A 14,090-nucleotide genomic window follows, 5' to 3' on the forward strand; every position below is an offset into this window, starting at 1 on the left:
AAAACACAATTAAAAACTAAAAATTATAGCTTGAGTATGGCAAATTGATCTATTCAGTTTTCGTGTGTTGTGTATTTTTTATGTGACATACAAATAAAATACTTTACTGCTTAGAAAACAATAAAAATTTCAGGGGGAATTTCAGGCCAATTTTGATGTAGACCAAGTTTGTCTTAGGCGGCTCCCTCCCTCTTTGACATCCCTTTTTCCCTCTCCCAGGCACCCTGCTAATAACCATATTGGCCAGGTTCCTCTTTCTCATCCAATGCCTTAATGCTACTTTTTGCTACCCAAAGGACAGCCTTATCATTTTCTCTTCTGCTAAACTGTATCTATTCCCCTTAGTGCTAATCTGATAAACTGATCTGTGCTAATAAAAATGTAGTGTCTGCACCTTTAATTCTTTCAGTTGTTCAGGTGTTTTTCAGTCATGTCCAATTCTTCATGACCCCATTTGGGGTTTTCTTGGCAGAGATACTGGAGAGCTTTGCCATTTCCTTCTCCAGCTCATTTTGCAGATTAGGAAAGTGAGGCAAACAGTTAAGTGACCTGTGCAGGGTAACACAGCTAGTAAGTGTCTGAGCCCAGATTTGAACTCAGGAAGATGAATCTTCTCCTTCTGTTCTTCTCCTTAACTGCTTTCTTGGTTATTTTTTGGTTAGATTTATTTAACTCTGAGAGGGGAAAGTTGAGGACCCCTCTAGTATAGTTTTACTGTCTATTTCCTTCTGTAATTCTTTTAACTATTCCTTTAAGAATTTGGATGTATGTGTTTCTTTTAAACAACATGTTGTTGAGTTCTGCTTTTTCATCTATTCTATTATCCACTTCTGTTTCATGAGTGGGTTCATCCCATCCACATTCACAGTTATGATAACTAACAGTATTTCTCTCCATTCTATTTTCCCCTCATGTATCCTTCTCTTTTTACTCTGTCTCTCTTCAAAAGTCTGTTTTGTTCCTTCTGGCCCTGCAAATGCAGCTTGGGCAAGCAACAGAGCCTCTCTGCCTTGTCCCTAAGACAAGGGCCCCCACTCTCCAGTGACCTGCCACAAGCACTCCTTTCCACCCTGATCTATGGTGAGGGCTCCTGCTCCCCTGGGGTGGCAAGCACTAGTATGCTTTCACCCTGGGACTGCAACTGGAAACTGAACGTAGGCAATTGTAACAACAATGTTGCTAGCAGCTACTGTGGCTGTGTAGGACCAATAACATGAGCATACAGAAGGGCTGCCAACACAGGTTCTTTGATCTGATTTTCTAAGGAAAGCTACTTTAAGGGATTAACAATCTCAGTTTAATTAAACATACATATATCATTCACTTAGTTCAGGAGGAAAAGATCAGCCCCCTGAACTTAAGGGCAAATACAAACAGAAATTACAAGCATACATTATAAGCAGAGCAAACGACACAAACCAGTCTATCCATAGCAATACGTAGTTACTAGAGAAGCATCAACATCTGGGTTATCAAAGCCCAGGGAGCCATTTCAACAGCTTGCCCAGAGTCTTGTCACCCACACTCTTTCAATGAGTGTACCCCCAAAAATCAAACGCTAACCTTCCAATACATATACAGCTGTTCAGGGCCCTGGGGGCTCAAGGCTCACCATCCAGGGTGTGGGAAACCATGGTATAGGAAAGCTCCTCAACCATCAGCACCCCATCATATACAAATCAATGACTCTCAACTGCTCCAGTGCTGAGAAGCATTCTAAGATAAAAGATCCCATTCTACCTGCCCCATTCAAAGGCCAGACTCATTAAAGTCACTTGGTTTCCTTAGCATTCCAAAAGAGAAGAACAGCAAAAAATCCTGCCCTGATTACCATTACAGCAGTGCAACAGGGATCTGCACCCAGTGCCAGAAAGTGGTCCCCTGTAATCTCCTTCTGACCCCCCCCCAAACAATCTGTGCTGAGAGCCCCTAAAGTTGCTGCCTTATAGGTTACTATTTAGTAGCCTTACTTAAGAATTCTTTATATCAATGTTTTCTTCAATGGTACTTAATAATAATTAATTACACTTAATGAATGTTGATACTTGATACTTTAGGAGATGAAGTTGGAAAGTGCTGGAGGTGACAGTTTTGTTGGCACTTATGTTGATTTTCAAGATATCTTAGAAACAGACATTCAAAACAAATGAAAAGGACCACATATGTCAGGATTACTTTTTTTAATATGAATAAGAATTTATTAATAATAAGAATAGCTTAAGTAAATTTGTATTGTTCATAAGTTTACAAAATGATACTTCAGTATATACATATAATAACCTATAACTTCATTTCAATGGGACTTGCCTCTACCAAATCAGAGATTATAAGCACACCACACTATAGTTGATGGCTTTAGTTCTGTAATGGACCTCTGATTCCATTCATGTGGATGTTCTTTCCACTAGTACAGATCACAAACTATATACATTTTCTTATCTTGTCCATACCTGAGTCTTATCTACTTCTTCCCATAAGTCTTCCACAGAGTTCTAATCCAGAATATAGCAGGAGTGGTCCTTTAGATCTCACTGCTCATTGATTATTCCTCGATCTCATTTTGTGACCTACCTACCACTTTTTCAAGTCATACTTCTCTGATTATATCTTTCTTATTGCTTTCTGTGCTTAACCCTTCATTGGTAATATATTGAAAACTATTTTCACTGACCTTTTTAGTGATCAGAACCTTATGTTCTTCAGTGATTGTGGCATTACATTTCTTGCAGCCAAAAATTATTATCCAAAGACTATTTATGTAAAAAAGATGGACTTTTGTTTGAGGAAGAAGCTGCAGGCCTTTTAAAATACTGTACTTTCCGGAACTGTTCAGTTCTGGGTTTATTCCATCATCCAATTTCAATTTTTGTACAAAATATTAAAAAGATAGATAGATGCATAGATTAGATAATACGCTAATGGACCAGAAGGACTTTATCCATCTGACTGCCTGTCACAGTCTGGACAATAGGCATTCTTCATCAGCTTGATTCTCCTTATGGATCTAAGGCCTAACTCTTGAATGATTCTGCATCTCATTTGTCAGTATTTCATATAGCCTTATGACTCCACAAGGCAATTAACACAATAACGTCTGTGAACAGGAGCATCTGAAAAACTGCACAGTTTACAGGTAATTCTTCTCCCATTTGAACTTTGTGTTATACATCCTCTGACTGTGGAAAACATCTTTGGTGAGCATTCATTTCCGTGTTCTATGCCTCACAAAATATTATAATCATTTTAGAAAAAAATTGTCTCCATCGTTACATCTTTCAGAGTTTTGTATGATTTTGATACATGCATGGTAGACATCTTCTTGGAAGAAAGCCTTTAAGCTATCATTCACTTTGCCAAATCAGGTTTTTAATAGTCAACAAACAATCAATATAATGGAACTTAATATCTGGCGAACCATTTAGAGAACTGTGTGATTATATCTTGTCAGCTGCAAAACATTTTTTATAAGATCCTTTCTATTCCCCCCTCAAAACTTCATCAAGGAGGTCCTTTGATATGTGTGTGTAAATGATTCTCATAAAAATTTTACAGGAATAGGAAAATTGACGTATGTTAGTAATTATTTATATTTTCTCTATTTCTATAATAACATCTATGATTTTTCCATGAGTTTGATATCTTCCTCTCTATAATATATTTTGAGAATTGATCCCTTAATTCCCCCCAAAATTGTTTTTCCCCTACCAGGATTGCCTTTGTGTGTACTTAATTTAGTCCAGTTACTCTTTTTAAAATTATGCGTGTGTGTATCTTAACATTTTTTCTTTTCTTTGTAAACTTAACAAACACCAACAGATAATAGACCTTTCAGTGTATACAGAAAAGAGAATTGCATATGAAACTGTGATTTTCTCTTTTTTGGTTTTTAAAAGTGTAGATACATACATACATACATACAAACACACACACATATATGTGTGTGTATATATATATATATATAGTCTTAACAAGGTAATAAAAATTGTCTTTATTTATGTGTCCCTTTCTGCACTTTTTTCTCTCTTCTATGTATTTTTAAAAATATTTCATTTAAGCTCTTCTGTTTCTTTTTATTTTTCAAATTACTATGACTATTGAACAAAATAAAAACTACCCCTTATAACAAATAGTTAATCAAAAAAAGTTCACATATTGGCCACATGGGAAAATGTATGCCCCACATTCTGTACCTCAGGTTCATCACTTCTTTGTCAAGAGATAGGGAACATGCTTCATCATCAGCCTTCTGGAATCATGATTGGTCATTACGTTGATTAGTGTGTTTAATTCTAACAAAGTTGTTTTTTCTTACTACATTTTTTCATCATTGCATTAATTGTATTGCATCAGTTCACTTCACTTTGAATCCATTCGTACAAGTCTTCCTAGAATTCCTTCCTTTCATATGACCCAGTAATATTCCAGTACATGAAAATACCATAATGTGTTCATCCACCTTGCCCACCTTGTTTTCATTTCCTTGTTACCTTAAAAAATGCTATTATGAATATTTTTGTACTTTTGGGTCCTTTCTTTCTGTTTTTTACTTCTTTTGGATATATACCTAGTAGTGTTATTTCTCTGTCATAGAGTTTACACAATTTCATGACTCTTTGTATATTGTTTTAAATTGCTTTCCAGAATGGCTGGCCCACTTCATAGCTCCTTAAACAGTGCATTACATGTGCCTACTTCTTCAACAATTAGTGTGCCATAGTCCCTCCTCTTGTCTTCTTTGCCAGTATGATGAGTGTAATCTGGAATCCCAGATTTGGTTTATTTATGTTTCCATTATTGCTAGGGATATGGATAATTTTTTCCTATGGTTGTTAAAAGCTTGAATTTCTTCTTTTGAAAACTTCCTTTTCATATCCTTTGATCATTTATCTATTGGAGAATGATTTTTTGTTTTAATATAATTGTATACATTCCCTATATATCTTGAATATCAGACCTTTAAGAGGTTTCCTACAAAGTTTTTCCCCCTCAGTTAACTGTTTGCCTCCTAATTCTAACTATATTGATTTTGTTTTTGTAAAAAAAAAATTCAGTTGTATGTAATAAAAATTCTCCATTTCATGACCTGTGATCTTCTCTATCTCTTGCTTGGTTAAAAACTCTTTCCATAACAATTGTAAAATGTATCTCCTTTCTTTCAGTCATATACCCATTTGAAACTTATTGTGGGACTATGGTAATTTTTGGTCTAAACCTAATTTGCTTCTAGATTACTTTCCAGTAGGTTTTTTTCAAATAGCAAATATTTACCCAAGTATTTTGTATCCTTTGTTTCATTGAACACTTGCCACTGTTTATGATTATCTCTGGATCTTCTGTACCTAATCTGTTTTATTGATTAATTTTTCTAATTTTAGCTGATATGAAATAATTTGGATAATAATAGCTTTGTATTATAATTTGAGATATAACAATACTAGGTTCCATTCTTTCTCATATCTCTTTTTTAATTTTTCTCTTGAGATTCTTGAACTTTTATTCATCTAGATGAATTGTTATTATTATTTTGCCAAATAATATAAAGTAAGCTTTTGAAGTTGGATTCACATATCTCTGATTTGTTTTTCGTTTGTTTGTGTTGTTATGTTGCCATTCTTTGTATCTCCAGCACTTAGCACAGTTCCTGTCACATAATAAGCACTTAATGCTAATTGATTGACTGACTGAATCCATAAATTAATGAAAGTAATATTGCCTTTTTTTATTTTACCAGCACCATCTAACCATGAGCAATTAATAGGTCTCCCATTATTTAAGTATGCCTTTACTTCTGTAAAGAATGTTTTGTGGTTATATTCTTAAAAGTCCTGAGTGGTTCTTGATAGGTTGACTCCTGGATATTTTATTCATTCTGTAGTTATTCTGAGTGTAATTTCTCTTTCTACAGGATCATTCCTTGACACTCTGGCTTCAGACCTTATCGCTTAAGTGAAACTGCTCACAGCAAAGTGACCATCAATCTCTTGGCCAGATGACGGTCTTTTCTCAGTCCTCATCCTTCTTGACCTATCTATTGCATTTGACACTTGCTGTTGATCACCCTGAATACTCTTTTATCTTTGAGTTTTCATGACATTACCCTCTTCTGGTTCTTCTCCTGTCTGTACTCTTTTGTCTCCTTTGCTGCTCCTAAATGAGGGTGTTCCTCAAGGTTCTGTCCTAGAATTTCTCTTCTCTTTCAATACTCTCTGTGGTGACCTCATAAACTAGCTTCCATGGATTAAACTACAATCACTATGCAGATGATTTAAATATCTTTATATCCAGCTCCAATCTCTCCCCTGAGCTTTTGTCCCACATTATTAATTGGCTCCTTCTCTCACGTCTCTCGCCACAACAATCCATCCTTTATGCTAATGCCAAAGTGATTTTTCGTAACTTCAGATCTGACTATGTCACTTTCCTGCTCAATCAATTCTAGTAGCTCCCTCTTGTCTTTAAGTTAAATTATAAACTCTTTTTTTGGGCTTCTAAAAGGCTTCACAACCTGGTTTCAGCCTGTACTTCTAGATATAACAGACACTATTCCTCTTCCTGTACTTCCTGTCCACTCAAGCTGACCTTCTTTCCAGTTCTCACACATGACACTTTAGCTCTCACCTTCATGTGTCTTCACAGGCTCTACCAAATGTCTTGATTGTACCTTTATCTCTTTACCTCTGTCTAATAGAATCCCTTTCTTCCTTCAGAATGAAGCGTTTCCTGATTTCCCCAATTTCTAGTATCCTCCTGCTCAAACTGCCTGGTATTTAAATACTTTGTGTTTGTTTCTGTTTATATGTATTAATCTCCCCTGTTAGAATAAACTTCTTCTCAAGAACAGATTGTTTCATCCTTTGTACTTTGCCTAGTGTATATAAGGTGCTTAATGAAAGTTTGCTAAATGATTGATTTTATATCCTGCTACTTTGCTAAAGTTATTATTGCTTCCACTAAGTTCTTTTTCTAATCTCTTTTAAGATTTATTATTTATTTTTAACATTCTTTTCTTTTTTAATTCTGATTCCCAAATTCTCTCCCTCCTTCCCACCTTCTACCCATCCACTGAGAAGACGAGCAATATGATATCAATTATATAGGTGAAATCATGCAAAACATATTTCCATATTAGCCATATTTCAACAAAAGAAAATAAAGTGAGAAAATTGTATTTCGTTTTGCACTCAAGAGTTCATCAGTTCTCTCTTTGGAGGTGGATAGCATTTTTTTTCATTATGAGTCTTTTGGAATTTTCTTAGTTCCTGATATTGATCAGAGTAGCTAAGTCTTTCACAGTTGATTATCATTACATCATTGCTGTTACTATGCAGTTCTCACTTCACCTTGCATCAGTTCATATAGGGCTTGTCATGTTTTTCTGAACCCACCCTTTTATCATTTCTTATAACACAATAGTATTCCATCACAATCATATGCCACAACTTACTCAGCCATTCTCCAGTTGATAAGCATCCCCTCAATTCCCAACTCATTGCTACCACAGAAAGAGCTGCTATAAATATGTTTGTATATATAGGTCCTTTTCCTTTTCCTTTGATCTTTGTGGGATCCAGACCTAATAGTGATACTGCTGGGTCAAAGGGTTTATAGCCCAGCACAGGTTTATAGCCCTTTGGGCCTACTTCCAAATTGTTCTCTCAAGTGGTTAGACCAGTTCACTACTCCACCAGCAGTTCGTTATTATGCCTATTTTTCCTTCATTCTCATTGTCATTTCTGATAGGTATGAGGTGGTACCTCAGAGTTGTTTTCATTTGTCTTTCTCTAATAAATAGTGATTTAGACATTTTTTTTTCATAAGACAATAGCTATATTTGATTTCTTCTTCTGAAAACTGTCTGTTTATATCCTTTGACCATTTATCAGTTGGGAAATGGCTCTTATTCTTATAAATTTGACTCAGTTCTATACTTATCAGAGAAACTTGCTGTAATTTATTTTATATTATTTCATTGTCCATGGTAGTTTTTGTCAAAATGTAGCTTCCCTGATTATCCCTTTAAATTAGATCTATTTTTGCACTGTCTGAGATCATGATTGCCTTTTTTTTAGTTCAGCTGAAGCATAGTAGATTGAGCTCCAGCCCTTTATTTTAATTTTGTGTGTGTCTTTCTGTTTCAAATGTGTCCTTTATTAACAACACGTTGTTTGATTCTGGTTTCTAATCCATTCTGCTATCTCCTTGTGTTTTTTTCCTCTGTCCCATTTTCTTCTTTCTGCTTCTCTATTTTGTCCCTTCTCAAAAGTCTATTTTTGCTTCTAACCACTACCTCCTTTAATCTGCCCTCCTTTTTATTTTCCATCCCCTCCCCTTTCTCTTATCCTCTTCCCCTCCTATTTCCTGTTGGGTAAGTTACATTTCTATACAAAACCAAGTCCGTACATATAATCTTCCCTCTTTAAACCAATTCTGATGAGAATGAGGCTCAAGCATTGCCAGCTATCCCACCCTCCATTTTCCCCTCTTCTATAAAAGTTTTTCCTTGTGTACCTCTTTTACATGAGAAAATTTTTCCCATTCTACCTCTCCCTTTCCCCTTCTCCCAGTGCATCCCTCTTTCTCACCCCCCCCCTTTTTTTGGAGAGCATTGCAACATACTTGATTCACATCCATGCTCTCTATCTATGTAAACTCCTTTCAACTGCCCTAATAATGATAAAATTCTTAAGAGTTAAACATATCATCTTCTCATATAAAAATGTAAACAGTTTAAATTTATTGAGTCCCTTATGATTACTATTTCATGTGTGCCTTTTTATGCTTCTCTTGAGTCTTGTGTTTGAATTTTAGATTGTTTATTCAGCTCTGGTATTTTCATTAGGAAGGCTTGACTTTAATTAAGTATCCATTTTTTCCCTAAAAGATTATGCTCATTTTTGCTCAGTAGGTTATTCTTGATTGTAATTCTAGCTTCTTTTGCTTCTAGAATATCATATTCCAAGCCCTCCTCTGCTTTAATTTTGAAGCTGCTAAATCTTGTGTATCTTGACTGTGGATTCAGAATATTTGAATTGTTTCTTTCTGGCTACTCGAAGCATTTTCTTTTGACTTGGGAGCTCTGAAATATGGCTATAATGTTCCTGAGAGTTTTCATATTGGGATCTCTTTCAGGAGATGATTGGTGGACTATTTCTCTTTTATCCTCTGGATCAAAGATATTGGGGCAGTTTTCCTTGATAATTTCTTGAAATATGTTTAGGTTCTTTCCTTGATCGTGGCTTTCAGGTAGTCCAATAATTCTTAAATTATCTCTCCTTGATCTGTTTTCCAGGTCAGTTTTTTTTTTTAATGAGATTGTTTACATTTTATATTTTCTTCTATTTTTTCATTCTTTCAACTTTGTTCCCTTGTATCCTGATATCTCTTTTCTGGTCAATGTTTCCTTCATATCTTTTCTCTTCTCTTCTCTTCTGTTCTCTTCTTCTCTCTCCCTCCCTCTCTCTCTCCCTCTCCCTCCCCTCCCCTCTCTCTTACTCCCTCCCTGCCCCCCTCCCTTCTCTAACCTTTTTCTCTTCCACCCACCACATATGCTGATTACAAACAATACAAATGCAAACAGGATTGTAGTCTGGAAGACCAGATCTAAAGAAAGCTCCAGGGTCCAACCAATCCTTCATTTAGTAGTGTATCTATGAAATATACAGAATAAACAGTTCATAAAATATGCCCCCAGGTTTTCTCCTTGACTACTAAATCATTAAGGGAGTCTTAGGGCATATATTCTGTGAAATATACTGACCTCTTCAGAGACACAGGAAGGTAGGGGTGTACAATATACTTGGATAGCACTTATAGTCATACTCATCAAAACAATAGAGAATGAACCTTTTTATCTTAATGAACCAAGTTTAAAAAACAATACCATTGTAAGGCAAACGATATGTGTAAAGGAAATAGAAAATCCTGGGAGACAAAGGAAGAAGATGAACAGTGGGGAGAAAAGTGGAGAAGATTAGATACCAGCCTTTGCAGCCAAGGGAGAAAAGTCCATTATCAATCTCTCCTGTTCCAGAGCCAATTTCAGGTTGATGATGCCTCACCTGCCTAATTTGGATATCTGATCTTCCTTGAACAGTCTCTGCCTTCTCTACTCTACCGATTTCTCAGTGGCCCCAAATTTCACATGGCAAAATCTATTCTCTCATCCCGAATCCTCCATAGTCAAAATCCTGAGCATCATGAAGTCCCTTCTTTGGGGGGAATTATCTCATTCATTCTTGGAGAAGCAATACTTGCTTTACCCTTGATTTTATTAAAAAGATCTTTTTCCATTATAGTGAAGCTAGCTTTTGGTTTTAGATAGACACTCTTTAGCATATTGAGGAATCATCCAAATATTCCTATATGTTTTGTAATGTTTTATCATAATAGGGTGGTATATTTTGTTAAAAGCTTCATCTGTATCTATTGATAATCATGTGATTTTGGTCTGTTATGTTTATATTTTTGCTAATATTGAACCAGCCCTGCATTTCTGGTACAAATATAACCTGGTAATAACGTATAATACTTTAATATTTTGCTTTAAACTTTTTGCTAGTATCATTCAATATTTTTGCACTAAGAAACAATATGACATAGTAGATAGAAAGCCAGCTTAGAGACAGGAAGGCCTGTGCTGAAGCCTTGCCTAGGACACATACCTCTGTGGGACCGTAAAAAAGTCACTCAGATCTATTTATCTAGCCCTAACTGCTGTCCTGGCCACCAGTGTCACATGTCCAACTGTTGGACATTTCAAACTAGAGATCCCAGAGACATCTTTAACTCACCACATCCAGAATTTAACTCATTATCTTTTTCCCCAAACCATCCCTTCTTCCTAATTTTCCTATTATTGTCTCAGGTACCACCAGCCTTCCAGTCACTCAGACTCACAATTGGTGTCATCCTCTACTCCCTCTCACTCCCTACCTACAATCTGTTAGCAATTGTCCTGTTGATTCCACTTTCATAATGTCTCATGTATTTCCCTTTTCTCTCCTCTGATACCCTTATCGCCTTATATGTAGATTATTTTAATATTTTCCTTGTTGGTCTCCTTGCCTCAAGTCTTTCCCCAGTCTAATCCATCCTCCACTCAGCTACCTAAGTGATCTTCCTAAAGCATAAGTCTGACTATGTTACTCCTCTATTTAATAAACTAATGTCTTCTCAATACTTAAAAGATTAAATATTAAATCCTCTGTTTTGCTTTTAAAGCACTTTATAATTACCCCTTCCTACATTTCTGTTCTTCTCACACTTCACTTCACTACACACTTTCACATACTCTACAGTCCAGAGACACTGGCCTTCTTGCTGTTTGTCACAGAAGACATTCCATCTCCATACTCTTTCTATGCCCCTAACTGTCCCCCATCCCTGGAATGTTTTCGGTACTCACACCTGCCTACTGACTCCCCTGGCTTCCTTTAAGTCTCAGCTAAAATCCCACCTTCTACGAGAAGCCTTTGCCAATCCCTCTTTAATACTAATGCATTCCTTCTGAAATTACTTCTGATTTAGCCTGCATAGTGTGTCCCCAGTGTAGCTCAAGGTTATTAAGGTTAAAACTACACTAAGATTTTTGGAACACCCTGTACATATTGTTTGTACATAGTTGTTTGCATATTGTCTCCCCCATTTTAAGAGTCCTTGAGGACAAGGGACTGTTTTTTTTTCTTTGTATCCTCAGTGCTTAACACAGTGCTTAACACCTAGTATAATGCTTATTGACTAACTGACTTAACCTCCTAATGGTTTAGGTAACTCTCTTAAGACCATAAGTTGCAAAGAAGGTGCCAACATGTATTTGTAGAGGGAGGTTCCTCACCCATGAGTTCCTTATACCAATGAAATCTCATCCCTATCTGTACTACTTTTGCATTGACATTTGTTAGAGATAATTGGCCTATAGATTTCTTTTCTCTGCTTTATCTCACCCTGGTTTAGATATTAAGATCATATTTGACTTGTGGAGTTTGCTACAATGCCTCCTTTCCCTATTTTTGCAAAAATTTATGTAATGTTGGAATTACTTGTTGTTGGAAACTTTCACAATATTCCCTTGTAAATCCTGGTCCTGGAGGGTTTGGGGTTTTTTTTTTTGTTTTTGTTTGTTTTTACTTTTCAATTTCATTTATCACTTGTTAAGTTTCTTTTTATGAGATTGTTACTTAAATTCTTCTGTTTGTTTTTCTGTTTATATTTTATGTTTTTTTTCTTTTTTTCTTTCTCTTTTTTTTATTTTTTTAAATTTTTTTTTTTAAATTTATTTAATATATTTAGTTTTCAGCATTGATTTTCACAAGAGTTTGAATTACAAATTTCCTCCCCATTTCTACCCTCCCCCACTCCAAGATGGCGTATATTCTGGTTGCCCTGTTCCCCAGTCAGCCCCGCTTCTGTCACCCCACTCCCCTCCCATTCCCTTTTCCCTTCTTTTCTTGTAGGGCCAGATAAATTTCTACGCCCCATTGCCTGTGTATCTTATTTTCTAGTTTCATGCAAAAACTTTTTTTTTGTTTTTGAACATCTGTTTTTAAAACTTTGAGTTCCAAATTCTCTCCCCTCTTCCCTTCCCACCCACCCTCCCTAAGAAGGCAAGCAATTCAACATAGGCCACATTATGTATAACCCTTCCACAATACTCATGTTGTGAAAGACTATATTTTGCTCCTTCCTAACCTATCCCCCCTTTATCCAATTTTCTCCCTTGACCCTGTCCCTTTTCGAAAATGTTTGTTTTTGATTACCTGCTCCCCCATCTGCCATCCCTTCTAGCATCCCCCCTTTTTTATCTTCTTCCTCCTTCTTTCCTGTGGGGTAAGATACCCAATTGAGTATGTATGGTATTCCCTCCTCAGGTCAAATCTGATGAGAGCAAGATTCACTCATTCCCCCTCACCTGCCTTCTCTTTTCTTCCTACAGAACTGCTTTTTCTTGCCACTTTTATGCAAGATAATTAACCCCATTCTATCTACCCTTTCTCCCTCTCTCAATATATTCCTCTCTCATCCCTTAATTTGATTTTATTTCTTTTAGATGTCATCCCTTCATCTTCAACTCACCCTGTGCCCTCTCTCTCTATATGTATATACACACATACATACGCACACACATATACATATATATACATACACACACATGTGTGTGTATACATATATATATATATATATATATGCATATTCCCTTCAGCTACCCTAATACTGAGGTCTCATGAATCATACACATCATCGTTCCATGTAGGAATGTAAACAAAACAGTTCAACTTTAGTAAGTCCCTTGTGATTTCTTTTTCTTGTTCTTTTTCTTGATTGCCTTTTCATGCTTCTCTTGATTCTTGTGTTTGAAAGTCAAATTTTCTATTCAGCTCTGGTCTTTTCACTGAGAAAGCTTGAAATTCCTCTATTTTATTGAAAATCCATATTTTGCCTCGGAGCATGATGCTCAGTTTTGCTGGGTAGGTGATTCTTGGTTTTAATCCTAGCTCCATTGACCTCCAGAATATCGTATTCCAAGCCCTTCGATCTCTTAATGTAGAAGCTGCTAGATCTTGGGTTATTCTGATTGTGTTTCCAGAGGAATTTGGCGACAATATTCCTAGGAGATTTCTTTTTGGGATCTATTTGAGGAGGCGATGTGTGGATTCTTTCAATTTCTATTTTACCCTCTGGCTCTAGAATATCAGGGAAGTTCTCCTTGATAATTTTTTGAAAGATGATATCTAGGCTCTTTTTTTGATCATGGCTTTAAGGTAATCCAATAATTTTTAAATTATCTCTCCTGGATCTATTTTCCAGGTCAGTGGTTTTTCCAGTGAGATATTTCACATTGTCTTCCACTTTTTCATTCCTTTGGTTCTGTTTTATAATATCTTGATTTCTCATAAAGTCACTAGCTTCCACTTGCTCCAATTTAATTTTTAAGTTAGTATTTTCTTCATTGGTCTTTTGGACCTCCTTTTCCATTTGGCTAATTCTGCCTTTCAAGGCATTCTTCTCCTCATTGGCTTTTTGGAGCTCTTTTGCCATTTGAGTTAGTCTATTTTTAAGGTGTTGTTTTCTTCAGCATATTTTTCAGTATTTTT

General features: G+C 36.0%; 1 protein-coding gene across 1 annotated transcript in view; it reads left to right on the forward strand.

The window, feature by feature from the left end:
* Positions 1-14,090, forward strand: part of LRRC9 (leucine rich repeat containing 9) — a 188,794-nt gene that overhangs the window by 74,192 nt on the left and 100,512 nt on the right. The gene's annotated exons all lie outside the window — the stretch shown is intronic.

The sequence above is a fragment of the Trichosurus vulpecula genome, chromosome 8 (genome assembly GCF_011100635.1).
Source record: "Trichosurus vulpecula isolate mTriVul1 chromosome 8, mTriVul1.pri, whole genome shotgun sequence".
NCBI lineage: Eukaryota > Metazoa > Chordata > Mammalia > Diprotodontia > Phalangeridae > Trichosurus > Trichosurus vulpecula.